Genomic DNA, 26,655 nt, shown 5'->3' with positions numbered 1-26,655 from the left:
GGGGAGACCGACCCCCAGCCTCTTCCCCTGCCCCCTTCCCTGCACCTCCCCCTTTGGGGGAGACCAAGACCCGGGTCCTGACCCTCCCTGCGCCCCCTCGGGGGAGACCGACCCCCAGCCTCTTCCCTGCCCCCTCCCCTGCCCCTCTCCCTTTGGGGGGAGACCGAGTCCCGAGTACTGCTCCTCCCCTGCGCCCCCTCGGGGGAGACCGACCCCCCAGCCTCTTCCCCTGGCAGGGACAGCTCCTTCCCCTGCCCCCAGCCCATTCCCTACCCCCTAGCCCTGGGTATTGCCTCCTTCCCCTGACCGGGGAGACTGACCCCCCCCCCCCAACCCTTTCCCCTGCGGGGAGAGACCGACCCCCCCCAACCCCTTCCTCTGGTAGGGAGAGACCGACCCCCAACCCCTTCCTCTGCCCCCTGCCGAGGGAGACTGACCCTCCAGCTGATTCCCCTGCTGAGGGAGACCACCCCAGCCCCTTCCTGTGGCAGGGGGAGGCGGACCCCCCAGCACCTTCCCTTGTCTCCAGTCCTGGGTACTGCCCCTTCCCCTGCCCCCCACTGGAGACCGACCCCCACAACCCCAGGCACTGTGTCCTACTTCCCTCAGGTAAGACCAACTGCTACCTACTGGCTTTTCCTGGGACAAATGAACTGTCCTCTGCTAGGAAAGATTGACCTTCCCCGCACTGAACTGCCCCCTTGCCCAGGAGAGACCAGTCTCAATCCTTGCTCCCCTGGCATTAGGAGAGATCCAACTCCACTTCCTCGCAGTTCCAGCAGTGCCTCTGGGAGAGACCCCTATTTCTGTGATATATCATCTCCTACATGGCACTGTTCCCTGCCAGTGAGACAGACACAGCCCCCTGTGTATATCTTTGTCTTGAGATAGATTAATTCTCCTGTCCCTGCTCAGTCTGGCAGTGCTACTGCTCCCACCTGCCCTGGAAGAGAGACATGCCTGGTACTACCTCCAGGGGGTGAGAGACTCTTTTCCCCCTATCTCCGCCCCCTGCACTTCTCTCTGTCCAGCACTGCCCCCCTTCCCTTGGGGAGAGACTCCCTGCTTGAAATTGCTCTCAGCTCAGCACTGCCCTCTGGCCCTAGGAGACAGACCCCCCTCTAGCATTGCCTTAAGCTGAGCACTGCCCCCCTCCCCTGGGAGAGACCCTTAGCCCTACCCTCAATCCAGCACTGTATATCTGCTGTAGGATACCCCTAGTTCTGCCCTCAGCCTGGCACTCTCTCCTGCCTTCGGAAAGACACTCTTTGCACTGCTTCCTGTTCTTTCTGCCTTGGCACTAGCCCCCCCCCTTGCCTGGCACTGCCCTTCAGTCTGCAGGTTGTCCCTACATACCTCCACCTTACAAACCCTGCTCTCTGCCTTCCAGGCCTAGCACTTTCACTTACCTCTGCCTTGGCACTGTTCACCTGGCCTTGCATGGCCCTGCCTCCTGCTTCAGTTCATGCCACTGTCCACTATGTGGTACTGCCCAGCTCCTCCTAATTATTCCTGGCCCTCCTACTGGGCACTGTTAATGAGTCCATCTGCCCACACTGTCCCATACCCCCGTCCACTTTCCCCTGCTCGGCTCTGCCTAGCAGCTGCTTTGGCACATTGTGTCTCTGACCTGATATTGCTGCTCACTTATTCCAGAGTGGCACTGCACACTGAATGGTACATACCTTGGTCTCTTGCACTGTCTGCCTTGGTGCTGTTCATTTTCCGCCTGTCCTTCTCCATTTCTGCCTGTTTGCCCAGGCCTTGTTTGGCACTGCTGGATCTGGACCCATGCCCTGCTCTTCAGCCCTGGCAGAGTTGGTTCTGCACCTTTGCCATGACAGAGCAGGCTGAACACCACTGCTCCGCTCATCTGACTTAGTACTGCTACATGAACATCCTCTCCTCTCAGTCCATCTGCTCTTGGAACATCTGGATCGGCAGCGAGCGCCCTGCTGACCTCGACACAGCTGGGTATTAAACTACCCTCCCTGTACATCCCTATGAGCACAGCTGTGTTTTCCTCTCTCCACTGGCTGTGATATGTCCTCCCCTTATTCCCTGGCTTGCAGAGTTAGCGTTATGTGCCACCCCGCTTCCACAGACATAGCTCGATCATCACACTCTTCCCAAGGAGCAGCTGTATTGACATCCTCTTTTCCACAGACAGAGTTCGATCTGCATCCCCTTCCCCAGGAATGGCAGGATCTGCTCTGGACTTGCCCTGGCAGAGATGACTCTGCACCCACTCATGTTGCCCATGTGCCCTAGAAACAACTAGATCAACAGCTCCATTCCAGCCTACCTACCCCTGGATATTTGGATCTTACCCTACCCTCTGTATACATCTGTATTTACATCTCCTCACCTGCCTTAGCACAGCTAGTTCCACACCTTCCATGTCCTGGTACAGCTGAGGTAACAGTGTCTCTGCTAAAATATCGTACTTTGCTGTCTGTCTTTTGTAGCCTCTCTTTATACACCAGCAAACTGACGCTGTTACAGCTCCTGAACTAGCTCACTTTCCCAATAATAGCTGGAGTCTAAGGCTAGGTCTACACGGGGGGGGGGGATCGATTTAAGATACGCAAATTCAGTTACGCGAATAGCGTAGCTGAATTCGACGTATCCGAGCCGACTTACCCCGCTGTGAGGACAGAGGCAAATCGACCGCCGCGGCTCCCCTGTCGACGGCGCTTACTCCTACCTGGGCTGGTGGAGTACGCGCGTCAATTCGGGGATTGATTGTCGCATCCTGACGAGACGTGATAATTTGATCCCCGGGAGATTGATTTCTACCCGCCGATCTAGGCGGGTAGTGAAGACAAGCCCTTCTAGGTTATATTCCTCCTGTTGGGCACAGGAACAGCAATATCAGTAAATACTCTCCACTCTTTCTTCAACATATGGGGCTGATAGTCTTTCTATCTTTTTCTTCTCACAGCTTGCAAAGGTATGTCTCAGGTCAGTGCTGACCCAGCAAGTTCACACTTATGTGTTGTGTTCATCTCTTCCCTCCCACTCACTGCCTACCTTCTCCTTTCAGAGCTGGATTCGAATGTGTCCTGGGTTTGCTGCGTTACAGCAGTTCCTGCTTCAGTTAGATCAGAACCTTCCTGCTAATTCATCATGACATAACCAACCAGCCTCCTCCTACTGCACAGTTGAATAAGCTTCTTGTTTCCCATTGTTCCAAGTACATGTGACTCAAGGCCTTCATCATCCACCTAGTCTGGTACAGGTAGGTTTAACCCTTTGGAAAGTGGATTGTTCCTGGTGGGAAGGAGGATGTATATGGTTTGCATGGGAGGCAGGGAGAATGTCTGGGGTTGGGGATCTTGGGCATGTTAGGACTGTTGCCTGGAGTCAGTCCTAGACTGAGGTGCCCCTTTAGTACTGGATATCTTAGCTGGTGCTCTGGTTAGTTAAGATCCAAATATACTGGGGGTAGATGTTGATTCCCATCGTGGCTGGTAGAGAGGAAACTGACATGAGCAAAGCAGGGAGATTGGCTTGGAGAGGGAGAGGCAGCCACTGAGAGAGCAAAGGAGCCCCTGTTGTAGGGGAGAAGGGAAGAGGAGGAGCTTAAGGTGTTCATTCACAGTAACTCCTCCTCCATTCACTAAGGGTGATTGATGCTTGCCAGGCTGTCACGGACTTGCATAGGTATCATGCTTATCTTTGCAGCATACCTAAAACAACATTTTTTTGAGTTCTCATTTCCTTCATGTAGTGTCACACAATAAATTCTCCTCTGCCTGCTATTCCTCCCTCCCTGGCCTCCATGGATACCCATTGGTTAACTCTACATTTACACCAACATACTGGAATCTCCAGTTCAATTCTTTCATCTTTAGTATCAATTCCTCTGCCTCTTGTCACTTCCACTGGAGCATTTTCAGATGAGCCATACTGCCTCCTGTTGCACAGTCACTTCTTTACAGTTTCTGTATTCGGTTTTCTCTTTTTCCTGGTTGGATCAGTGCCTTTTTTCCTACTTAGACTTGCAAAGTTCACTTCAGTGGTCATTGGTAATAAGAGTAGTGGAAGAACGCAGTGTTACCCTAGTGAAGGTAACAATTTTATAGCTTATGATTATACCATTATGATCAGCCAGTTTGGCCGCCTGCACAACACTGGCCAGAGAATCTCTCCTAGTGATTCCTGCATCAAGTTCATCACTTCTGGTTGAGCTAGAGCCTGTTGTTGAGTGAAAGACACCCAGTCTTGCTTTATAGATTCCAAGTGATGGAGAATACACTGTGGCCCAGGTAAGTTGTTCCGATGGTTAATTACCCTCACTGGTAAAAATTTGGGCCTTATTTCTAGTTTGAATTTGTCTAACTTCTGCTTCCAGTTACTGGATCTTGATGACTGAAAACTTAATACCTCATCTTTTCCAGTCCAGTTGGTGCAGCTGAACCACTTCATGCATTTTTAAAGCCAGAAGGGACCATTATGATCATCCAGTCTGACCTACTGCATAAGACAGGTCAGAGAATTACACCTAGTAAATTCCTGCGTCCAGCCCATGAGTGTGCCTTTTAGAAAGGCATACAGTCTTGACTTTTAGACTCCTCATGAAGGACTCTTGCTCAATATCTGGCAAAGATTGGAGCATGGATGAAAGCTGGCTGGCCGAGGCTTGACTCGGATAAGAACAAGGTAATGCTGGAAGGCTGGGGGAAGCAACGGGAAAGAATGATAGTGATTATCAGCCTGCTTGGTCGAAGGAGTGCACCTGCCATTTATCACTCTTGTTTGCCATTTAGGGACTGTGTTACGTCTTAGGCAGCCGCTGGATGCCCCAGTAGCAGCTGTAGCCAAATTGCTTTTTCCCATCTGCGTTTGGCAAGGAGGGTGCAACATTTGCTTTCCAGTTCTGAGACATCATTACAGTTGTCCCTGTCATTGTCACCTCAATATTAGACTATTGCAGTGTGCTCTACATTGGTTTGCACCTTAAGGTCATCTGGCAGCTGAAGTTACTGCTGAATGAGTTTGTCTGCCAATTTGTTTCATACAGAGAGCATGTTGTGTTGGTGTTCAAGAGTCTGAGGAGTTTGGGATGGAATTTAAGGTGTTGGTTTTGCCCTACCAAGCTCTAAAAGGTTTGGGACCTGCCTCTCTCCCAATGTGAAGTTGCTATAGTGGTGTTCAGTGAGAGACCTCAAGGTTAACAGCCTGATGCTTTAAACAGAAGAGAGCTGGAGGGAGGGTATTTTTCTTAAGGGGCCCTCTGATTCTGGACCTGGCTAATTTCCCAAGCCCTGTCCAGCAAAGGTTGGACCATTATAACTAAGACTCTACTTGAATTGTGGGATGATTGTCAAATAATTGCGGCTGAGTTGCAGACAAGACATGGAAAATCATGGAAAAGTAATAATGTACCTTTATTAATAGCGGTAATTTGCAAAAGCCAGAGTAGACCTATTTGTTTAAGAAAAAATTGCTGGAATTATATAAACACTCAAGTATTATGTTATGCCTGCTAATTTTTTTGATTACCAGACATTTTGCTGCAACTATATTACATTCATTTAAAAAAAGTGACCGATACAATATACAATTTAGAAGACTAAAAGTCTTAACATAACTGCTGTAGAAATCGAGTCCAGTCACTTTAGCCTTTAAAATTTTACAGGAATTGTATGTTAGTGCAGTACTAATTACATACTCAAAATATATGCAAAATTGCAGACTGTGCAAAGTAAGCCAATTAAAATCCAAATAGCAGTGGAAGCCTAATGTTGTGGGATCTGCAACTTCCACAGTATTGCAAATGAAGTAGGGGCTTAGTTATAACATTCAGCGCATGCTGTAAGACTCAACTCTTTTCCTAGGGTTTTCTGGAAGGGCTCATATTTTGAGATGGGGAGGATTCAAAATCTCTTTTATGGATAGCTCTCTTTGTATGTATTTAAGTTGTGTAGAGGTGCCGTAATCCTGCATAGTTAATTACTTTTAGACAAATGTAAATAACTAAAATAGACATACATGTTTTTGTAGCTCATACCAACAAGTATTTGTATTATACTTGCCAGAATGTATTCATGCCATATATAGTGACTACTAGATGTTCTCATCTCACAATGTGTATTGCTCAAAAATGTCCTCAGATGGGTTCGTTAACTGCTATGCTGTGGCCAAGTATGTCTGGTATTTAGCAACTTAACACGGGGACACAGGACTAGCACTTTATGTAGTGGATAAGTGTCCCTTGAGTTTCAAGGAAGAGATCAAGGATGCTTGTTGGATAAGAAGTGTGAGGCAGTTCTAAGTATAAATGACAGTGTGCAATGACAGAAGTAATGGAGGGATTCAGGAAATTGGGTGGTGTGGTCACAGTGGTGACAGAAGAAGGTCATTTCATGACTTTACTATGACCTCTCTGGCCTTGACAACTGTCAACCTTGCCCCTTACAAATCTATTTAGTATACAGTAACTCCTCACTTAACGTTGTTACGTTGCTGATCTATTATGGACAGGGCTGGCTCTCGGTTTTTTGCCGCCCCAAGCAAAAAAATTTTTGGCTGCCTCCCACCCCAGCCCTGGGCTCCCCCCCTGCCCACCAGTGCCCCCCCCCATCCCCTGCCGCCCCAGCACTGGGCTCCCCTCCACCCCAAACATTGGATCTGCTACCAGCACACAGCGGCCGAGCCCTGGCCCAGCCGCGACTCCATCCCCACGCAGGTGGAGCTGCTGGGCGGTGCGGAGCGGGAGTACTTCCAGGTGGCGGGGTGGCTGCGGGGCGGTGCGGAGAACACGGTTCCCTCCCTGGGTTTCGTGGTGTTGCTGGTGGCTGAGGTGGATCAGTTTGTGCTCACTGCCTTCACCCCCGACATGCTGGCGGCCGAGGACCTGGAGAGCCACCCAGACCTGCTGCTCTTCAGCCTCACCGCACCTTGGCCCAGCCCCGGCGGGCGGGAAGGCGAGGATCTCCGGCTGCAGGGCTACCTGCTCAGCACTGACAAGTCCAGCCGGCCTCTCACCTCCTCACACACTCCGGGAGCCCCTCTCGCTGCCCGGGCTCGGTTCCAGGGGACCCTGCTTCCCTCCCTCCCTGCGCCTCACACACTCAAGGAGCCCCTCTTGCCGCCGCTGCAGTCTGGGCTTGGCTCCAGGGGACCCTGCTTCCCTCCCTCCCTGGCTCCTCACACACTCTGGGAGCCCCTCTCGCCGCCGCAGCCCAGGCCCTGGAGCTGAGCCCGGGCTGCAGCGGCGGCGAGAGGGGCTCCCGGAGTATGTGAGGAGCCGGGGAGGGGAGGGAAGCGGGGCCCGGAATGCAGGGAGGGAGGAGGGGTCCTGCTGCCACTGCCGCGCCGAGTCTCCCCAGGGTGGTGTGGCATTTCCCTGCCCGAGTGGGTTGTGCAGGGCGCCGCTGGGCTGTGCAGGGGGCGCAGATCCCAGCTCACGCGTTGACAGGGCCAGTGGCTTTTTGCCACCCCAAGAAAAAAAAAAAGGGGGCGGAGTGCTGCCCCTTAGACAATGCCGCCCCAAGCACATGCTTGGAGGGCTGGTGCCTAGAGCCGGCGCTGATTATGGAACAAGCTTGTTTAAAGTTGTGCAATGCTCCCTGATAACGTTGTTTGGCAGCTGCCTGCTTTGTCCACCGTTTGCAGGATTCTCTGGAAGAGCAGCCCCTCCTTGTGGGGATTAGAACCGGGGAGGCAGTCAGCCCCCCCATCAGCTCCCCTAAATTCCCTGTAAGGTTTGTGGCTCCATAGCTGCCCAGCAGCTGTTGAGCTGTCCCTCTCCCCACTGCTGTGCTGCTCCTGCCCTGCCCTCTGCCGTGGAGCTGCTCCTGGGAGCTTCCTGCTTTTTTTTTGGGGGGGGGGAAGAGGGGTGCTGATATCAGGATGTCCCCCTGCTCCTGCTCCCCCTCCCATTCTGTACCCCCTCTCCACAAAGCAGAGGAGGGGGACAGGGCTGGGGGGACAGAATGGAGGGAGCTGCCTGGAAGCTGTTGCTTCCTGTCTGAACTGGCCGATCTGCTTAAAAGGGCAACGTACTTGAAGTGCAGTCAGTGTACTTAAAGGGTCAATGCATGTCTCTCTGTCTCTCACACATGCTTGCACCCCCAGCACTTTGGAAAGTCGGCACCTGTGCAGCTGTGCATGTGCTGTCAGGAGAAGGGAGTGGTGCGCTCCAGCTGGATAGCGTGGCCTCATTATCATGTTTAGTTTTTGCAGGGAAGTGTTTGCAGCTACTACCCTGCATCTATTGTGTTTCCTCCCTCCTGCCTCAGTCCATGCTGCCTTGTGGAGTGTGAGGCTACATTAACAACAGCGGGGCTCAGCTGAGTGCTAGTTCATCATTTAGCAGCAAGGCATTCCCTGGGAAATATTCCACCCTCTTACTCCACCACCTCAATCAAGCTTCACAATCATTCATTGGTGTGTACAATGTTAAACTGTTTGTTTAAATTTGTTTAAAACTTATACTGTATATGTATATAATGTCTTTTGTCTGGTGAAATTTTTTTCCCTGGAACCTAACCCCCCCCCCTTACATTAATTCTTATGGGGAAATTGGATTTGCTTAACATTGTTTCGCATAAAGTCGCATTTTTCAGGAACATAATTACAACATTAAGTGAGGAGTTAGTATACTTCTGCGAGGATCATCTTCCTGATCTGTCGCTTTGATTAGGTCACCCTTCTTTTTAGTCCTTCCGCTAGCTCCTCCTCCAACGTATCAGACACAAACTTCCTGTCCTTACCTTCAAGGCCTTTCATAACTTAGCCCTGCCCTATCCATCTTGTTATCACAACATTGATCATCACCTTTGCCACAGATAGGTATCAATGGCCATGGATAGATGTCCTCTTATTCATTTGTGTATAAATCTCACATTTTTTAAAAAGTGAAGCCTAGAGTTGACATTGAAGTTTGATAGGCTGTGTTATACTGGAGGTGAGACTAGATAACTACATTGATCTCTTTTGGCCTTGGAATCTATGAAATCAAATACAACCATGAGGCTTCACATCATTTTGATTATTGGGGGCTATATGTCGTGAGTTGAAGGTGGAGTCATCTTGACCAGTTCTTTGAAGCATTTCCCTTTTAGAACCAGCATCATTTCAGTCTTGTCTGGAGCATCTTGAGGAAGTCCTCTGTAAATCACCAAAAATCCCAGATGTGCATCCTGCTAATCTGCAGACCTCCAGAGCCCCGTGAGACCTGAGAGACCTTCAAGACCAACATCTGGGAGGAGATGACAGGGATGCAGTGTGACATGGTGGTTCAGTATTTACTGCCCTAAGTATCTTCAACATCTACGCTAATACCACCTCTGATAGGAACATGGGACTCGAAGGGGCCTCCTGGATAGTCACATCCAGTCCCCTGTTGTTGATGCAGTAGTATGAGATCTTCATCTACCCTCCTTTTTACCACAGGTTGTCTCTTGACCTTGCCACATTGTCATTCATACTCTGGACCTAATTTCAGACTGGGTGTGGATATAGGGAACACAAGAAACAGTTCCCTATTCTGGACTGACACTTTCTCCAAACTGGGAAGAAAATATAAAATCTGGAAGAAATCAATAAAGATTAGAAGAAAATATAAAATCACTGCCAACAAAATATGCAGATGGTGGAGTGGTAAATAATGGTGGGGATAGGTCAGTTATGCAGATCAATCTGGATTGTTTGGCAAAATGTGCCATTTGAACACCATGCATTTTAATACAGCAATCTACAACATCATACATTTAGAAACAAAGAATATCACACTTACAGGATGGGGTGCAGTGTCCTGCAATGCAGCAACAGAAGAACTTAGGCGTCATGGTAGATAATCAACTAACGTGAGCTCCCAGTGTCATGGTGTAGCTAAGAGGGCAAATGCGATCCTTTGATGTATAAGCAAGGGAATACCCAGGTAATAATACTTCTATATATGGCATTAGTGAGACCTTTACTGAATAGTGCATCCAATTCTGGTGTCCACACTTCAAAAAGGATGTTGAAAAATTAGAAAGGGTTCAGAAAATAGCAACAAGGATGATTTAAGGTCTGGAAAACCTGCCTTAATAGTGAGAGACTAAAGAAGCTCTATCTATTTAGTTTATCCAGGAGAAGGTTGACAGTGAATTGGTCACATTCTGTAAGTATCCATAGGGAAGAGATTTTGATAATAGATGGCCTTGAATCCAACAGAAAAAGGCAGAATGAGCTCCAATGGGTGGATGCTGAAGTTAGACAAATTCAGATTAGAAATAAGGTATGCATTCTTTACCGGCATGGTAATTAATGGAACAGTTTACCTAAGGATGTGGTAGATTCTCCATCACATGAAATTTTTATATCAAGTCTGGATCTCTTTCTAAATGAGATGATATATCTTAAATTGAAGTTATGGGCTTGATGCAGAAACTACTGGGTAAGGATGTTTGGCCTGTGTTATGATTATCTAATCAGACATACTGCATAATGGTCCCTTCTGGTTTGAAAATCCTCATTTACAGATAAACAGCATCCCCGGGAGCTTCTGGACTGGCCAGATATACTGGTAACCCCTCCTCAGTCGCTGAAACAGGCCAGGAAATAGGTGATCTAGTGAGCTACTAAGATTGCTCAGTAACCACAGCCACTGACCCTCAGGCACCAATGTGCCTGCTCCATTCCCACCCCCGAGGTCTCCATGGTTCAGGGATAAGCTGTATCATGAAAAGCATGAAGGAACAAGACTTGTTGTTGGGAAATATGTGCCCCCCCACACCATTTTTTGTGGCTTTACCATCCTATTTAAAATATTTTCCCTCTGTTACTGCACAAGAGAGTGACTGACTGACTTTGCTAACTGGCTCTGCCTAGGGTAGGGGACACCTGGCCAACCAACCAGCTCTACACAAAATGCAGGCTAATGCCAAATTTTCTACAATTTTGGTTAGTTGAAGAGGGAATGGAAGACGTTACCAGGACAGTAGCAGGAAAGATTTTTCAGACGTGATTTTTAAATTAAGTCTCTCTCTTTAAATTTAGATACCAAAAATAGCTGTAGGGAATAATCTGGCATGTTTAGTAAACTGCCCAAAATTGGAGCTGAAGAACAGGAATGGGGATGAGAGTATCCTGCCTGTATAGTTAGGGGGCTTTGATCTGTCGATGTAAAATCCCTTCCAGGCTTTAGGCACTCTGAGGTCCTCAATACCCTGAAATGTTCTCAGGACATTGTTCCCCGGCCTTAGAAAGCAATGACAGCATCTCCTCGGCAACGGGAAAGGCACAAGTCTGTTCCCATGGAAATACAGCGAGAAGCACTCCAATGGGAAGCCTCTGTGTGGAAGCTGACAGCCCAAGCTCTTTGTTTGACCTGCCTGAATCTAAGGACTCTGTACGCTCTGGGTATGTCTGTGGTGTAATTAAACACCTAAGGCTGGCTTGTGTCAGCTGACTTGGGCCATGGGGCTATTTCACTGTAGTGTAGACGTTCGGGCTAAGTCTGGACCCGGAGCTCTGGGATCCTCCCCCTCAGCCCAAACATCTGCACTGCAATTAAACAATCCCAGATCCCGAGTCAGCTGACACAGGCCAGCTGTGGGTGTTTAATTGCAGTATGGACATACCTCGAGTGCTCAGACCCTTCCAGTAACAGGGAGAAGTGAGTTGTGAATTGTGGTGCTGCGCTTGGCTTTATCTGTAAGAAATTAGTGTTGGACTACATTCCCATCTCAGGAGCTTCTGCTTCAATAATTGAGGGTCTGTCCGTCTGCTGAAATCAGAGGTGCAATTGCAGCACATGTAGACATACCCAAGATACTTTGGATTTAGCTAGCTCAGATACCAATAGTAGTGAAGCTGTGGCAGCATGGGCTAGCTGCCCAATTATGTAGTCAGGTTATGTACTTGGTGGCTAGACCATGCTACTGTGGCTTCACTGTTTTTGGTACCTGCGCAAGATAGATTAAAGCTAATATGGGGGTGTCTACATATGCAGCAATCTCACACCTCATTACTGTTGTGTAGACATGCCTGGTTGCAGATTCTGTAAGGAAGGTGATACCTCTGCTAGGTTGAGAGTCAGGGAGGCACCTGAGGGATAAGCTAGGGTTACCATACGTCCGGATTTTCCCGGACATGTCCGGCTTTTTGGGCTCCAAATCCCCGTCCGGGGGGAAAGCCCAAAAAGCCGGACATGTCCGGGAAAATCGGGACATGCCGGCCGGTGGTGCGGGTGCTCGGGGGTCGGGCCGGGGGCTCCGGGGCCGGGCCCGCGGTGCCTGGCCAGGGGCTCCGGGGCCGGGCGCTCGGGGGCTCCGGCGGGGCCGGGTCGGCAGGGCCGGGGGCTCCGGCGGGGCCGGGTCGGGGACTCGGGGGCCGGGCCAGCGGTGCCAGGCCGGGCCGGGCCTGCAGTGAGGTGCCTGGCTGGGGGCTCCGGGGCGGGGCCGGGGGCTCCGGGGCGGGGCCGGGTCGGCAGGGCCGGGGGCTCGGGCCGGGCCGGGGGCTCGGGGGCTCGGCCGGGGGATCGGGGGCCGGGCCGGCGGTGCCAGGCCGGGCCGGGGGTGGTGGGCCGGGAGCCGGGGCCAGCACCCCTGGGCCGCGCCTCCTCCCCCCACACTCCCCCTTACCTGCTTCAGGCTTCCCGCGACTCAAATGTTCGCGGGAAGCAGGGGAGGGGGCGGAGTTGGGGCGGGGGCAGGGGTGGGGCCCCATGGAGTGTCCTTCTTTGGGAGGCACAAAATATGGTAACCCTAGGATAAGCAGGGAATTTGTAGTTCAGTGGAGTCCTTTTCTCTGGTTTGAAGGAAGAAATGTTTCTGCACACATTACATCCCAGCTAATGCGACAGTTTGATAATACAGTAGAAGAGCAAAGGGGAATACATTTCCCAGGCCTGAAACTCACAGTGAGCAAAACTTAGGCCTAGAGAGCAGTGAGTAGATCTGGGAGATGAGCAAGTTTTTCTATTCTGAAGTGGTGGAGGAAGGGGAAGCTGGTGGAGGGATTGAAAAAGGGCGTGATGCAGTCAGAACAAAGGACAAGGCAGGTGATATTAACACCAGCACTTTGTACTGACTGCAGGATGATGATGTGATTGTAGAGGAGTTCGGAGAGCAGGTGGCTAATCGTGCAGTGTTTTTTAAAATCCTTTTATCACTTCTGAGTGGGCTGCCTTATTAATTTCATTGGCTATCCCCTTGTTTCTCTGTTATGAGAGAGTAAATAGAAATGCTTGATTTTTTTTCTTCTTTATCCCTTTCATTATCTTGTATTCCTCTACCCCCCCCTTATTTATCTCCTTTCTAATGTAAAGGATCCCAATCTTTTCAATCTCTCCTCAGATAGAAGTCTCTCCAACTTCTAATCCTATTTTGACTCATTTCTGAATGCCCTAACTCTGTTGAATATTTTTAGAGATGGGGTGACCAGAACTGCATACACCCCTGCATACAACTGGGTCTGTGGATGTAAGATCCCCAAATGTGTCTATAGCCCACCCTGGCTACTATAATGTGTGGGGATTTGAGTGCTGTCTCCCCTGCCTACTCCCAGGTGTATTAGCTATACCACTCCTGGCTGCATCTCATTCTTATTTCCTGCCAAAGAGGGGGAGGCTCCCCACTATAGGGCCTTTCAGGCTATAACTCTGTCCTAGCTGGGGTTTGGGATGCTCCCCAGTCATCTTCACATTTTTCCTCATTATACTTTTTACTCCACTATATGGATCTGCCACATCTACTATAAAGTCTAGACCAGATTTTTGTTTAAAGCTCAACTCTTGTGTGTGCTCTAAAATCTGCACAGTTATTTGGATTGCCTTGAAATTTGTTGCGCATCTTGGGGATACGGGATAGGTTAGTGAACTGAATTTGGGATCATTTTGAGCAAAGGGTTCTCTAGAACAGCTTTTTTGGGGGAAGTGGCTGTATCAAAAGGTTGGCATTTTTGCCCATACTTGGGGATCAAACCAGGGCTGTTGTCAAGCTGTCTGGAGTGGCTCCAGAGCACGAGTACCAACCTCAGGGCAGACTGCTAAGAAGCAAGGCCCAAAGCCCAAACCGGATGCGAGTTCACCAACCAAGTGTAATGGCAACAGACCCTGGTTGTTGGTAGGCGGGATTGATTCTGGGACCTCCGGAGCTAAATGCATGAAACTCTTGCAGGAGCTAAAAGCCACATGGCCCCTAGCAAAGGCTGTAGAAGACTCATTAGTCTCTAAGTGGTCTAGGTGCCACTAGAGGGGTCTGAGCACCACACCCAGGAGGTGTGTGGGTTATACAAGTATCTAGTGTAAACTCCTCAAGCACTGCAACAGCCTTAACTTTGGCCTTGGCTACACTGGCGCTGTACAGCGCTGCAACTTGCTGTGCTCAGGGGTGTGAAAACGCCCCTCCTCCCGCCCCCCGAGCGCAGCAAGTGCAGCCCTGTAAAGTGCCAGTGTAATCAGAGCCTGCAGTGCTGCACACTCGCAGTGCTGCAAGCTACTCCCCTCGGAGAGGTGGAGTACATACAGCCTTGCGAGAGCTCTCTCGCCGCGCTGGTGGCGCGACTACACTTGTGCTTAATTCCCGAGTGTAGCCAAGGCCATGGAGTCAGATAGTCCCCTTGGGTACTCTGGTCTATCTTGCCACTGAGGGAAGCTTGAATTTGTGATGGTCCCTTAGAAAAATCAGAATAATATTCAGGTTACTCCCAATCCCAGAGGACCGGTTGCTTACCCTAGGCCAATTGCACTTGAGATCTTACACCAAAGACAACGCTTGTAGCCAATGCCATAATAAACTAAAGATTTATTAACTAAGAAAAAGAAACATGTTATTTACAAGGTTAAAGCAGGTAAACATGCACACAGATGAGTTACTTAGGTTCAAAAAGGTGATAGAAGCTTCTATAATAAGGCAGTTCTAGATTTCCTTAAGGGCTAACGCAGGCTAAGCAGCTGGGGATCCATTGCTTATGCTTAGAAATATTGCCCTCTCAAAATCCATGCATCATAGAGATAGTTTCTTCTTATCAGGGATTTTGATTTTTTTCCACCAGAATTCAAGCTGATGGGGTGAGTCCACATGCACATCTCCTCTTCCTGGGTGTGGTGGAGAGCAATTAAAGTCTTTGTTCTTTGCTGCTTCAATGTCTCATTTGGTTTCAGTGGGCCTTCTTGGTGGGCAGGACCTACCATCTTGTGAAGGAAGTCAGCATTTCACATTAATGATTGCCTCTTTCCTGTTTGGTGAGTTACACAATTACACAGTTTACTCCTGGGAGAATTCTGCATCAAGAAATTAAAAATTCTGTGCCAAAAAAGTAAAAATTCTGCGGGCAATATTTTAAAATTCTGCAAAATTCTGCATATTTTATTTGTCAAAATAACAATATAATCACACCAGTTTCAATTATTTTGGTAATTTATTTCAAAATACCTGTCAGGAAGGTTCTGGTAACTTTTTTTTGACAAATAGATTCCTTACTAGGCATATTAATACAGACCGTTGAGTAATTCATTTAAACTAAATGAGACACTGAAACATCAGAGAACAAAGACTTTGTTAATTGCTCCCTACCACACCCAGGAAGCGGAGATGTGCATGTGGACTCAATCCACAGCTTGAATTCTGGCAGAAAAAAATAATTTCCCACACCCATCAGAAGCAGTGAAGAGGCTTGGGGGAGTCAGGGGTAACGGAGGAGCTGAGGGAGAGGGAAGGAGCCTGGAGTGAATCTGGTGGGTTGTTGGGTGTGGATGTGAGAAGTATGGAACAAGTTTTTGTTGGGGGGGGGGAAGATTGTTAGGGAGTTGGGGAGCCTCCCCCATGCAGACCCTAGCTGACCTCAAGCCTCTCCCATTCACTCAGGTACATCTGCCCCTGTCCCCACGTCCCCCCTCCCCATGTGGCCCTGCAGCCCCCCTCCCATTCAGCCCCTGGCTCAGTGCTGTCATCCCACTAGCTCCTGAGACCTCACCCCAGTCTATCCCCCTCACTAGCCATTCTGATTCTATCTGTGACCCCCCAGCAGCCCTGTGTGCACCACTCTGTCAGACCTAACCTGGCTCTGTGGGCAGGGTGCTGTGATGAACTTCTACTCCTGGGGGAATTCTGCACTGCTGTGCACAATTATTTTCCCCTCAGAAAATACATTCTGCCCAAGAAGTGGTGCAGTTCCACCTTTGTCTGCCAGAGGCCGCTGTGGTGCCAAAACAGCTTGTAGCCGGCTGAACTGCAGCACTTCTTAGGCAGAATGCAGTTTCTGCAGGGGAAAAAAAGGTTGTGTTCAGACATGAATTTTGCATGTGCGCAGTAGCACAGAATTTCCCCAGGAGTAACAGTTATAGAGGTTTACAATGCAAACACTCCATATAACCTTATCACATGGAGTATGGATGTTATAAGTGAAATTAATATATGCAGCAATGTACAAGCATTTCATGATGTCTAAACACTATACACATTTTTATAAATGTAATTCCTATTTTAACAATGTAACACTCAGGTGAGGCAGACTGGTTTCCAGCTATGCATTTGGCAATGTTCAGTTGAGGCCTAGGGGTCTTGGCGAGCATGAGCTGGCACCTAGTCTGCCAGTGTCACAGCTCTGATCCTGGCACAGAGTGTAATTCACTAAATGGTTACCCCCAGACTGTTCATGGAATCCACTAGCCCTTTGGGGAAGCAAAATAGTAGTTAAGAAAGAGTTTAGTTCTCTGGAATGGCTTGAACCTCATGTTCCTAAGGCTCACAGCTAAACAAATTATACGGAGCATGTGAAGCCAGAGGAGCCAACAGGATTTTTAGCCTTGATAGTGTCACTGAAGCTGGATAGCTCAAGGGGCTGATCAGTAGTCCTTGAACTTGACCCACCCAGACATGTCGAGAGTCCACCTTGGGTAGAAATCTGGTAAAGGTATGAAGGCATACTGCCAAAATGTGTGTCTCAGGCTTATTTTTTTATTTGTGGGAAATATAATCAAAATATTTTTTGGGAAAAATAATTGAACATGCAGATGCTTGCTGCTAGGGAAGGAAGATAAATAGGCCTGGGCAATAGTGAAAGGAGGGGGTTGGGAGCTCAGGTGTGGGAAAAGGTTAAGGTTAGGGAAAGGGGACACGGAAGGTGAAAGGCAGGGCAACTAGGGAAGAATCTGTGAACCTCACGTTCTCCCTCCCATGTGTGTTCCAGGATCTGGGGGGGTTCTCCCAGGGAGTGTGAGCCAGTCTCCCTACCTTTGCATGTGTGCTGGGATCTGGAATGTGACCTGGTCCCTCTCGGGCAGAGGTGGGCAAACGTTTTGGCCCGAGGACCACATCTGGGTGGGGAAGTTGGATGCAGGACCATGAATGTAGGGCTGGGGCAGGGGCTTGGGGTGCGGGAAGGAGTGCGGGGTGTGGGACATAAGAACATAAGAGAGGCTGTACCGGGTCAGACCAAAGGTCCATCTAGCCCAGTATCCTGTCTACCGACAGTGGCCAATGCCAGGTGCTCCAGAGGGAGTGAACCTAACAGGTAATGATCAGGTGATCTCTCTCCTGCCATCCATCTTCACCCTCTGACAGACAGAGGCTAGGAACACTATTCCTTACCCATCCTGGCTAATAGCCACTAATGGACTTAACCACCATGAATTTATCCAGTTCTCTTTTAAACTCTGTTATAGTCCTAGCCTTCACAACCTCCTCAGGTAAGGAGTTCCACAAGTTGACTGTGCACTGCGGGAAGAAGAACTTCCTTTTATTTGTTTTAAACCTGCTGCCTGTTAATTTCATTTGATGACCCCTAGTTCTTGTATTATGGGAATAAGTAAATAACTTTTCCTTATCCACTTTCTCCACATCACTCATGATTTTATATACCTCTATCATAACCCCCCTTAGTCTCCTCATATGGGACCCGTTCCAAACCCTTAATCAGTGGGAGGGGTTCTGGTGTGAAGGAAGGGGCTCAGGGCAAGGGGTTGGGACACGGGAGGGGTGCGGGATGTACGAGGGGGCTCAGGGCAGGGGGCTGGGGTGCAGGAGGGTGTGGGGTGCAGCAGGGGGCTCAGGGCAGGGGGTTGGGGTGCAGGAGCGGTGTGGGCTCAGCACAGAGGCTTGGGGGCTCAGAGCAGGTGGTTGGGGCGCAGGCTCCAGGCCGGGCACCACTTACCTGGAGCGGCTCTGGGGTGGCAGCGGGTCTAAGACAGGCTCCCTACCTGCCTGTAGCAGAGTGGACTCACCCCTGCGACGCCTCCTGCTGGTCTCTGTTGGGAATTAGCTCTGCCAGCCTTGGAGTGCCCTCTGCAGGCTAGTGATCCGCCTTGCCACTCAGGTACTCGGTCTCTAGCTCCCTGCAGCCAGGCCCTTCTCTCTCTGAATGCAGAGAGAGACTGCTGAGCTCCTGGCTCCCAGCCTTCTATATAGGGCCAGCTGAGGCCTGATTGGGGCGTGGCCCAGCTGTGGTTGCTTCCCCAATCAGCCTATTGCTGTTTTCCCTGCCACAGCCCTCTCCCAGGGGCTGTTTTAAGCCCTTCAGGGCAGGAGCGGGTGTCCACCCCACTACACTGTCCTGTGCTGCACTGCTCCTGGAAGCGACCGGCACCACGACCCTGCAGCCCCTGGGGGAGGGGGGGTAGAGGGTTCTGTGTGCTGCTTCGCCTGCGGGTACCTCCCCCGAAGCTCCCATTGGCCACGGTTCCCTGTTCCCGGCCAATGGGAGCTTTGGGGGCCCAGCTTTAGCCTCCGGCCTGCACTTGGATTCTGGCTACAGTTCTGATCCTGGTTTGTCTACAGACTCTGATCTCAGTTTTGACCCTGGCCTGTCCCCAGATCTCGATTCCAGCACCACCCTTGGCCCAGGCCCAACCCTATGCCTAGTTGTGACCTACGCTCCAACCACTAGGCCTGATTATTGGAGGCAGCTCCTGATAGTACACCCCCATGCAACCTTAACTCTGCCCTGGGGACTAATGCCCCATTATGCCAATAGCTCATATTCACAATCTGCCTGTGAACTGTGCTGAACAGGAGCTACCAACACCTATGCTCATACACTTAAACTGCTTCATGGACAGAACACCAGCTCTGCTAAATTTGACAACTTCTTTTACAAATGTTTTCCCCTGAGGTGCGTAATGCCATCTAGCAGTATACTGTCACTTACCTTTCGTTGAACTCTTAGACCACACTCGTTTCCCATCTAACTGCTGACAATCCCCTGTGCCCTTCTGGTGACATAACTTACAACACACAGTGCTGAAATGAGGGATCCTGGATCTCTCCAGCTACACATGCACGGCTTTCCTTTGATCAGACACAAGGGGAGAGGGGCTCACATACACCCCCATAGGGCTAAAGCCTCTCAGATTGCTTCATATCATTGTCACAGTTTTCCTGATGAGCTCCATCTGTCCCTGCACCATTCAATACAGGTACACCTAACACAGTGAATGCAGTTTGAGTGCATGTAGATAATTCCCAGTGGCTATTGCCAGCTGCAGGGGGGCAGAATTCAGTTTGTGTGGGAGTGTATTTTACTCCATGTTTTCTTGCTTACACAAATTTGTGTTTTGATGAATTCAGTGTTCCAGAAGGGCATGTGATACCACCAGGAAACCTTTACTCTGTTAACAAAGTGTGTTTTTTTTTTTGTGTGTGGCAATTTAGTCTTCTTGAATGTTAGTGAAGATCTTAACACCAATGCTTGTGGCTCTCACAAAAGCGCTCAGAGCTAACTGCAAACACCACCTCTTCACCCAAGCTTTTTGGCAATAGGACCTGACTCTCACCAGTGTTGCCAGTCTGCTATATTGAACGGTTATTGCAGAAATATCTCCAAACCTCAGCCTGCCTCTTGCTGGCAGCTCTGGGGAAATGTGTGTGAGTGAGAATCACTGTGGTTATTTTACTCATTCTCTGATGCTGGGAACGTCTTTCCTCTGCCTTTTTTTTTTTTATGGAGATATCCCATCTCCTAGAACTGGAAGGGACCTTGAAAGGTCATTGAGTCCAGCCCCCTGCCTTCACTAGCAGGACCAAGTACTGATTTTGCCCCAGATCCCCAAGTGGCCCCCTCAAGGATTGAACTCACAAACCTGGGTTTAGCAGGCCAATGCTCAAACCACTGAGCTATCCCTCCCCCAAGGGGGGGGGGGGGTATGATATTTACCCACTTCAGTAAAGCAGTTTGAGCTCAATGGATGGAAAGTGCTGGGTAAATATGAAGTATTATTCGGGGAGGGAAATATGTCAGTATTTGGAGGTGCAGGTGGGGTGTATTATGAGGGGTGGGGAGACTAAGGCATGCTGATTTTGAGAAGGGGATGAACCAGAGTAGTAGGAGAGATTGAGGTAGGGATGAAAGTGGGGGTGAGGGATACTGGGAGGTGGGATGGGTTAGGGTTGCTGGGGCAGGTGGAGTGGTTAGAGGAGTTGAGCAGATGAGAGATCTCGTTTTTAGTGAGGGGGAAGGAAGTCCTGTTGGAGCTTGCTTCCTGCATAGAGAATGAGGAGTGGGCAGGAGACAGATGGATTGAGTGCCAGTAGAGGAGCAGGGTGTTTGGCTAGGAAGATGGCAGTGCTGAGGGAGGAAAGAGTGAATTTGTAGCAGAGGAGGTCTGTGTGGTTGAGGGAGGTCTTTTTGTCAGAGGTGCTCATCTGTATGGGAGAAGAAACAGATGGTGGGGGTGCCTCAAGTCTGTGAAGGGTGTGGCAGACCTTGTAGTGAGAGAGAAGGGCAAAAAATCAAGGATGTCAGTGACATAGGGCATGTCTACACTACAAACTTAAGTCGACTTCAGTTAGGTCTACATCCAGCTGCCACAGTAATTAAGTCAGTCGAGTATGTCCATACCACACTCCTTGTGTCACTGGAGCATGTCCTTATTAGCATTGCTTGCATTGATGCAGGGAGCAGTGCAGTGTGGGTAGCTATCCCACAGTGCAACTCACCGCAGGGTGTTTTGGGAAGGGCTTACAATGCCTCATGGGACCAAAACATTCTCGCAGGGGGGACTGGGAGCATGGCTTCATGTGTGTCCCATAGAATCATAGAATATCAGAGTTGGAAGGGACCTCAAGAGGTCATCTAGTCCAACCCCCTGCTCAAAGCAGGACCAATTCCCAGCTAAATCATCCCAGCCAGGGCTTTGTCAAGCCGGGCCTTAAAAACCTCCAAGGAAGGAGACTCCACCACCTCCCTAGGTAACGCATTCCAGTGTTTCACCACCCTCCTAGTGAAATAGTTTTTCCTGATATCCAACCTGGACCTCCCCCACTGCAACTTGAGACCATTGCTCCTTGTTCTGTCGTCTGCCACCACTGAAAACAGCCGAGCTCCATCCTCTTTGGAACCCCCCTTCAGGTAGTTGAAGGCTGCTATCAAATCCCCCCTCATTCTTCTCTTCTGGAGACTAAACAATCCCAGTTCCCTCAGCCTCTCCTCATAAGTCATGTGCTCCAGACCCCTAATCATTTTTGTTGCCCTCCGCTGGACTCTTTCCAATTTTTCCACATCCTTCTTGTAGTGTGGGGCCCAAAACTGGACACAGTATTCCAGATGAGGCCTCACCAATGTCGAATAAAGGGGAACGATCACGTCCCTCGATCTGCTGGCAATGCCCCTACTTATACAGCCCAAAATGCTGTTAGCCTTCTTGGCAACAAGAGCACACTGTTGACTCATATCCAGCTTCTCGTCCACTGTGACCCCTAGGTCCTTTTCTGCAGAACTGCTACCTAGCCATTCGGTCCCTAGTCTGTAGCAGTGCATGGGATTCTTCCGTCCTAAGTGCAGGACTCTGCACTTGTCCTTGTTGAACCTCATCAGGTTTTTTTCGGCCCAATCTTCTAATTTGTCTAGGTCCCTCTGTATCCGATCCCTACCCTCTAGTGTATCTACCACGCCTCCTAGTTTAGTGTCATCTGCAAACTTGCTGAGAGTGCAGTCCACACCATCCTCCAGATTATTAATAAAGATATTAAACAAAACCAGCCCCAGGACCGACCCTTGGGGCACTCCGCTTGAAACCGGCTGCCAACTAGACATGGAGCCATTGATCACTACCCGTTGAGCCCGACGATCTAGCCAGCTTTCTATCCACCTTACAGTCCATTCATCCAGCCCATACTTCTTTAACTTGGCGGCAAGAATGCAGTTTTCTCCCTCCCCTGATTTCAGCTAGAACCTATAATATTTCGCGCCTTTTTTCAAAAGGCTGGCATAGCCATGTGTACACTATATCCTAAGAAGCATGTATCCCACTGAACTGTGCACTATTGTGAACATTACAAATACCACGTGCCTTATCCTGCAGTATTTCCAGAGCTGCTAGAGGAACTGCCATGGAGAACATGGCAGTGTCCTTCAAGCAGCACTGCTGGAAGCCATAGAATGAAACAATTCCCAGTTACTGCTGGCAGTCGCACAGCAACGGAGCACAGTGGATTGCCGTTTCTGGTATTGAGAGCCAAGCACTGACTGTTGGGATCACATTGTTATGCAGTTATGGGATGATGATCAGTTGTTGCAGAACTTTCGTTTGTGCAAGGCCACTTTCCAAGAACTGTGTGCGGGGCTCTCCCCAGCCCTGCAGCGCAGCAATACTAAAAATGAGACCTGCTCTGACAGTGGAGAAGTGAGTGGTGATTGCGATGGGGAAGTTTATAAAGCCAGACTTCCACATGTCAGTGGGGAATCAATTTGGAGTTGGTAAATCCACTGTGGGGGCTGTCGCGATCCAAGTATGCAGGACCATTAATCACCTTTTGCTAAGAAGGGTTGTGACTCTGGGCAAGGAGATACTGGATGGTTTTGGTGCAATGGGGTTCCCTACTGCGATGGGGTGATAGATGGCATGCCTATCCTTATATTGGCACCAGACCATTTTGCCAAATTTCTTCTGAAGGTCAATCAGATGCCTCAACATGTCTGTTCCTTCAGAATCCCCAGGACTTCCTGCTGCATACCATGGCCGCTTTCCTGGGCTGCTCTTCTGCTCACCATGTCCATGTCCAGTTTTTCAGAGTGAGAAATCCTCCACGCTCTCTCCTCGGTGTTCGCTGTCCCAGAGGCATTCATAATCTCATTAAACCTGTCATCACGTGTCCTCTTTCACCTTTGTCTTGTCTGGGAGAGCCTCTTGGCCATTGCGGAGGAAGAGCTGAAGACCGCACTTTCAGCTGTAAGCTGTGGAAAGCACAAAACAACCATTGTCAGTGCACACCCAGGATCTAGTGCAGAGTTGCTATATAAAAATCACTCCCTTTATTTCACAGAAGTTTAAGGCAGAACATTTTAATTTACACAAGGTATTCACTGAACCAGTTCACCGTCTCAAGTCCTGGTGAGCATGGCCCTGGGGCATGGGTACCAGACCATAAGCAGCATTGGGTGGGCAATCTGCGGCAGGACCACAAAATTTATCTCCCCCCTCCCCCAATCCCTTCCCCAGTGCCGCTGCTGCTAGCCGAGGTTTGTAGTTACTAAGGTCAATGCCCAACCCTTGCTGCCCAAACTATAGCCATGTTTTGGAAACTGTGGATGAAGGGGCAGAAAATCATAGAAGATTAGAGTTGGAAGAGACCTCAGGATGTCATCTAGTCCAACCCCCTGCTCAAAGCAGGACCAATAAGGCCTGGGGAGCACAGACATTGTTCTTTGCACAGACACTATTGTTTGTGGTCCAAGCAGTTGAAATGAAAAATACTGCCATCTCCCTTAGGTGAACCTATCTGATATCGGTCTCCTGAGGGTAACAGAGGCAGCAAGGGAACAGACCGGGTCCTTATGCTGTGTACTGCAATGATGCCAGCCAAATTAACACTGGAGTGGCATGTGGAAATGTCCTACCATGGTGGAAGAAGTAAAGCAGCCCTTCCCAGAAACCTGCAACAGATTGCAGCGTACCTCCACGAAAGTTTCCTGGAGATCTCTATGGAGGATTTCCGGGCCATCTCTGTGTACATAATCAGTCTTTTTTGTGGGGCATCCTCCGTGTAGTTGGTGTGGCTACTGGGAAGCAGATAGCCACTCTATCTCACCTTGTGAATTTTAATAAAAAATAGAATATAAGAACACATGACCCCCAAAATATTACTTGAAATTGAATACTCACCAGAGGTTCTTTCCCTGGCATCCGATCGGCCATGATCATAGAATCATAGAATATCAGGGTTGGAAGGCACATCAGGAGGTATCTAGTCCAACCCCCTGCTCAAAGCAGGACCAATCCCCAACTAAATCATCCCAGCCAGGGCTTTGTCAAGCCTGACCTTAAAAACTTAAGGAAGGAGATTCCACCACCTCCCTAGGTAACCCATTCCAGTGCTTCACCACCCTCCTAGTGAAATAGTCTTTCCTAATATCCAACCTAAACCTCTGCCACTGCAACTTGAGACCATTATTCCTTGTTCTGTCATCTGGTACCACTGAGAACAGTCTAGATCTATCCTCTTTGGAACCCCCTTTCAGGTAGTTGAAAGCAGCTATTAAATGCCCCCTCATTCTTCTCTTCTGCAGACTAACTAATCCCAATTACCTCAGCCTCTCCTCATAAGTTGTGCTCCAGCCCCCTAAACATTTTTGTTGTCCTCCGCTGGACTCTTTCCAATCTTTCCACATCCTCCTTGTAATGTGGGGCCCAAAACTGGACACAGTTCTCCAGATGAAGCCTCACCAGTGCTGAATAGAGGGGAATGATCAGGTCCCTCGATCTGCTGGCAATGCTCCTACTTATACAGCCCAAAATGCCGTTAGCTTTCTTGGCAACAAGGGCACACTGTTGACTCATATCCAGCTTCTTGTCCACTGTAACACCTAGGTCCTTTTCTGCAGAACTACTGCCTAACCACTCGGTCCCTAGTCTGTAGCAGAGCATGGGATTCTTCCGTCCTAAGTGCAGGACTCTGCACTTATCCTTGTTGAACCGCCTCAGATTTCTTTTGGCCCAATCCTCTAATTTGTCTAGGTCCCTCTGTATCGTATTCCTACCCTCCAGCGTATCTACCACTTCTCCCAGTTTAGTTTCATCTGCAAACTTGCTGAGGGTCCAATCCATGCCATCCTCTAGATCATTAATGAAGATATTGAACAAAACCGGCCCCAGGACCGACCCTTGGGGCACTCCGCTTGATACCAGCTGCCAACTAGACATGGCGCCATTGGTCACTACCCATTGAGCCCGATGATCTAGCCAGCTTTTTATCCACCTTATAGTTCATTCATCCAGCCCATACTTCTTTAACTTGCTGGCAAGAATACTCTGGGAGACAGTATCAAAAGCTTTGCTAAAGTCAAGGAATAACACACCCACTGCTTTCCCTTCATACACAGAGCCAGTTATCTCATCATAGAAGGCAATTAGGTTAGTCAGGCATGACTTGCCCTTGGTGAATCCATGCTGACTATTCCTGATCACTTTCCTCTCTTCTAAGTGCTTCAAAAGTGATTCCTTGAGGACCTGCTGCATGATTTTTCCAGGGACTGAGCTGAGGCTGACAGGTGAACCTGTAGTTCCCCGGATCCTCCTCCTTCCCTTTTTTAAAGATGGGCACTACATTAGCCTTTTTCCAGTCATCCAGGACCTCCCTCGATCACTATGAGTTTTCAAAGATAATGGCCAATGGCTCTGCAATCACATCCGCCAACTCCTTTAGCACCCTCGGATGCAGCGCTTCCGGCCCCATGGACTTGTGTTCGTCCAGCTTTTCTAAATAGCCCTGAACCACTTCTTTCTCCACAGAGGGCTGGTCACCTCCTCCCCATACTGTGCTGCCCAGTGCAGTAGTTTGGGATCTGACCTTATTTGTGAAGACAGAGGCAAAAAAAAGCATTGAGTACATTAGCTTTTTCCACATCCTCTGTCACTAGGTTGACTCCCTCATTCAGTAAGGGGCCCATACTTTCCCTGACCATCACCTTGTTGCCAACATACCTGTAGAAACCCTTCTTGTTACTCTTAACATCTCTTGCTAGCTGCAACTCCAAGTGTGATTTGGCCTTCCTGATTTCACTCCTGCATGCCTGAGCAATATTTTTATACTCCTCCCTGGTCATTTGTCCAATCTTCCACTTCTTGTAAGCTTCTTTTTTGTGTTTAAGATCAGCAAGGATTTCACTGTTAAGCCAAGGTGTTTACCTGCCATATTTACTATTCTTTCTACACATCGGGATGGTTTGTTCCTGCAACCGCAATAAGGATTCTTTAAAATACAACCAGCTCTCCTGGACTCCTTTTCCCCTCATGTTCTCCTTTCCCCCCACAATGCTGTTCTGCGACTGGCTGCACTGCTTCAGGAGGATGGATTCCCCACTCACCTGTCTCTCATTCTACTCCTCCTCTTCCTTGTCCAAGACCACCACCTCAGTGTTTACTGTGCTGGCCCAGGGCTCTGACTCCTCAGCGGTATCCATGCTGCTCTTGCGGGTTGGGGGAGCAGGATCACTACTGAGAATTGCATGCAGCTCCTTGTCTGCAGTGTTCAGTGCTTCTTGACAGTTAATAGCCCTAGCACCCCTGGGCTTGCTGCATCAGTTATGAATGGAAAAAAAAATTGCTTGAACATCTGTACCTCTTTCATTACAAATTAAGCACTGGTGCTGCACCAGAGTGACTGTTTGCCTCCCTTGCCTTCTGGTATGCCTGCAACATTTCCTTCATTTTCATGTGGGACTGCTACGTGTCCCTAGTGTAGTCCTTTGCCCTTATTCCCTGTGTGATCTGCTTGTAGATAT

The 26,655-nt window shown here is 49.4% G+C and overlaps 1 protein-coding gene across 7 annotated transcripts in view; it reads left to right on the top strand.

Moving 5' to 3' along the window:
- The first annotated feature begins 2,166 nt into the window (after window positions 1–2,166).
- SMARCD3 (SWI/SNF related, matrix associated, actin dependent regulator of chromatin, subfamily d, member 3) overlaps window positions 2,167–26,655 on the top strand; it is a 235,408-nt gene continuing 210,919 nt past the window's right edge. For 2 of the 7 annotated variants that reach the window (XM_065582501.1, XM_065582502.1), the window contains exons 1-2: window positions 2,168–2,418; window positions 3,047–3,241. The gene's annotated coding sequence lies outside the window, so the exon portion shown is untranslated. Of the gene's footprint in view, window positions 2,419–3,046; window positions 3,242–26,655 lie in introns of all 7 variants that reach the window. The other 5 variants (XM_042857116.2, XM_065582499.1, XM_065582496.1 and 2 more) reach the window with 4 other exon arrangements.

This window comes from Chrysemys picta, chromosome 2 (assembly GCF_011386835.1).
Source record: "Chrysemys picta bellii isolate R12L10 chromosome 2, ASM1138683v2, whole genome shotgun sequence".
NCBI lineage: Eukaryota > Metazoa > Chordata > Testudines > Emydidae > Chrysemys > Chrysemys picta.
The sequence above is the reverse complement of the archived record's forward strand: the minus strand, read 5'-3'. Positions and strand labels throughout refer to the sequence as shown.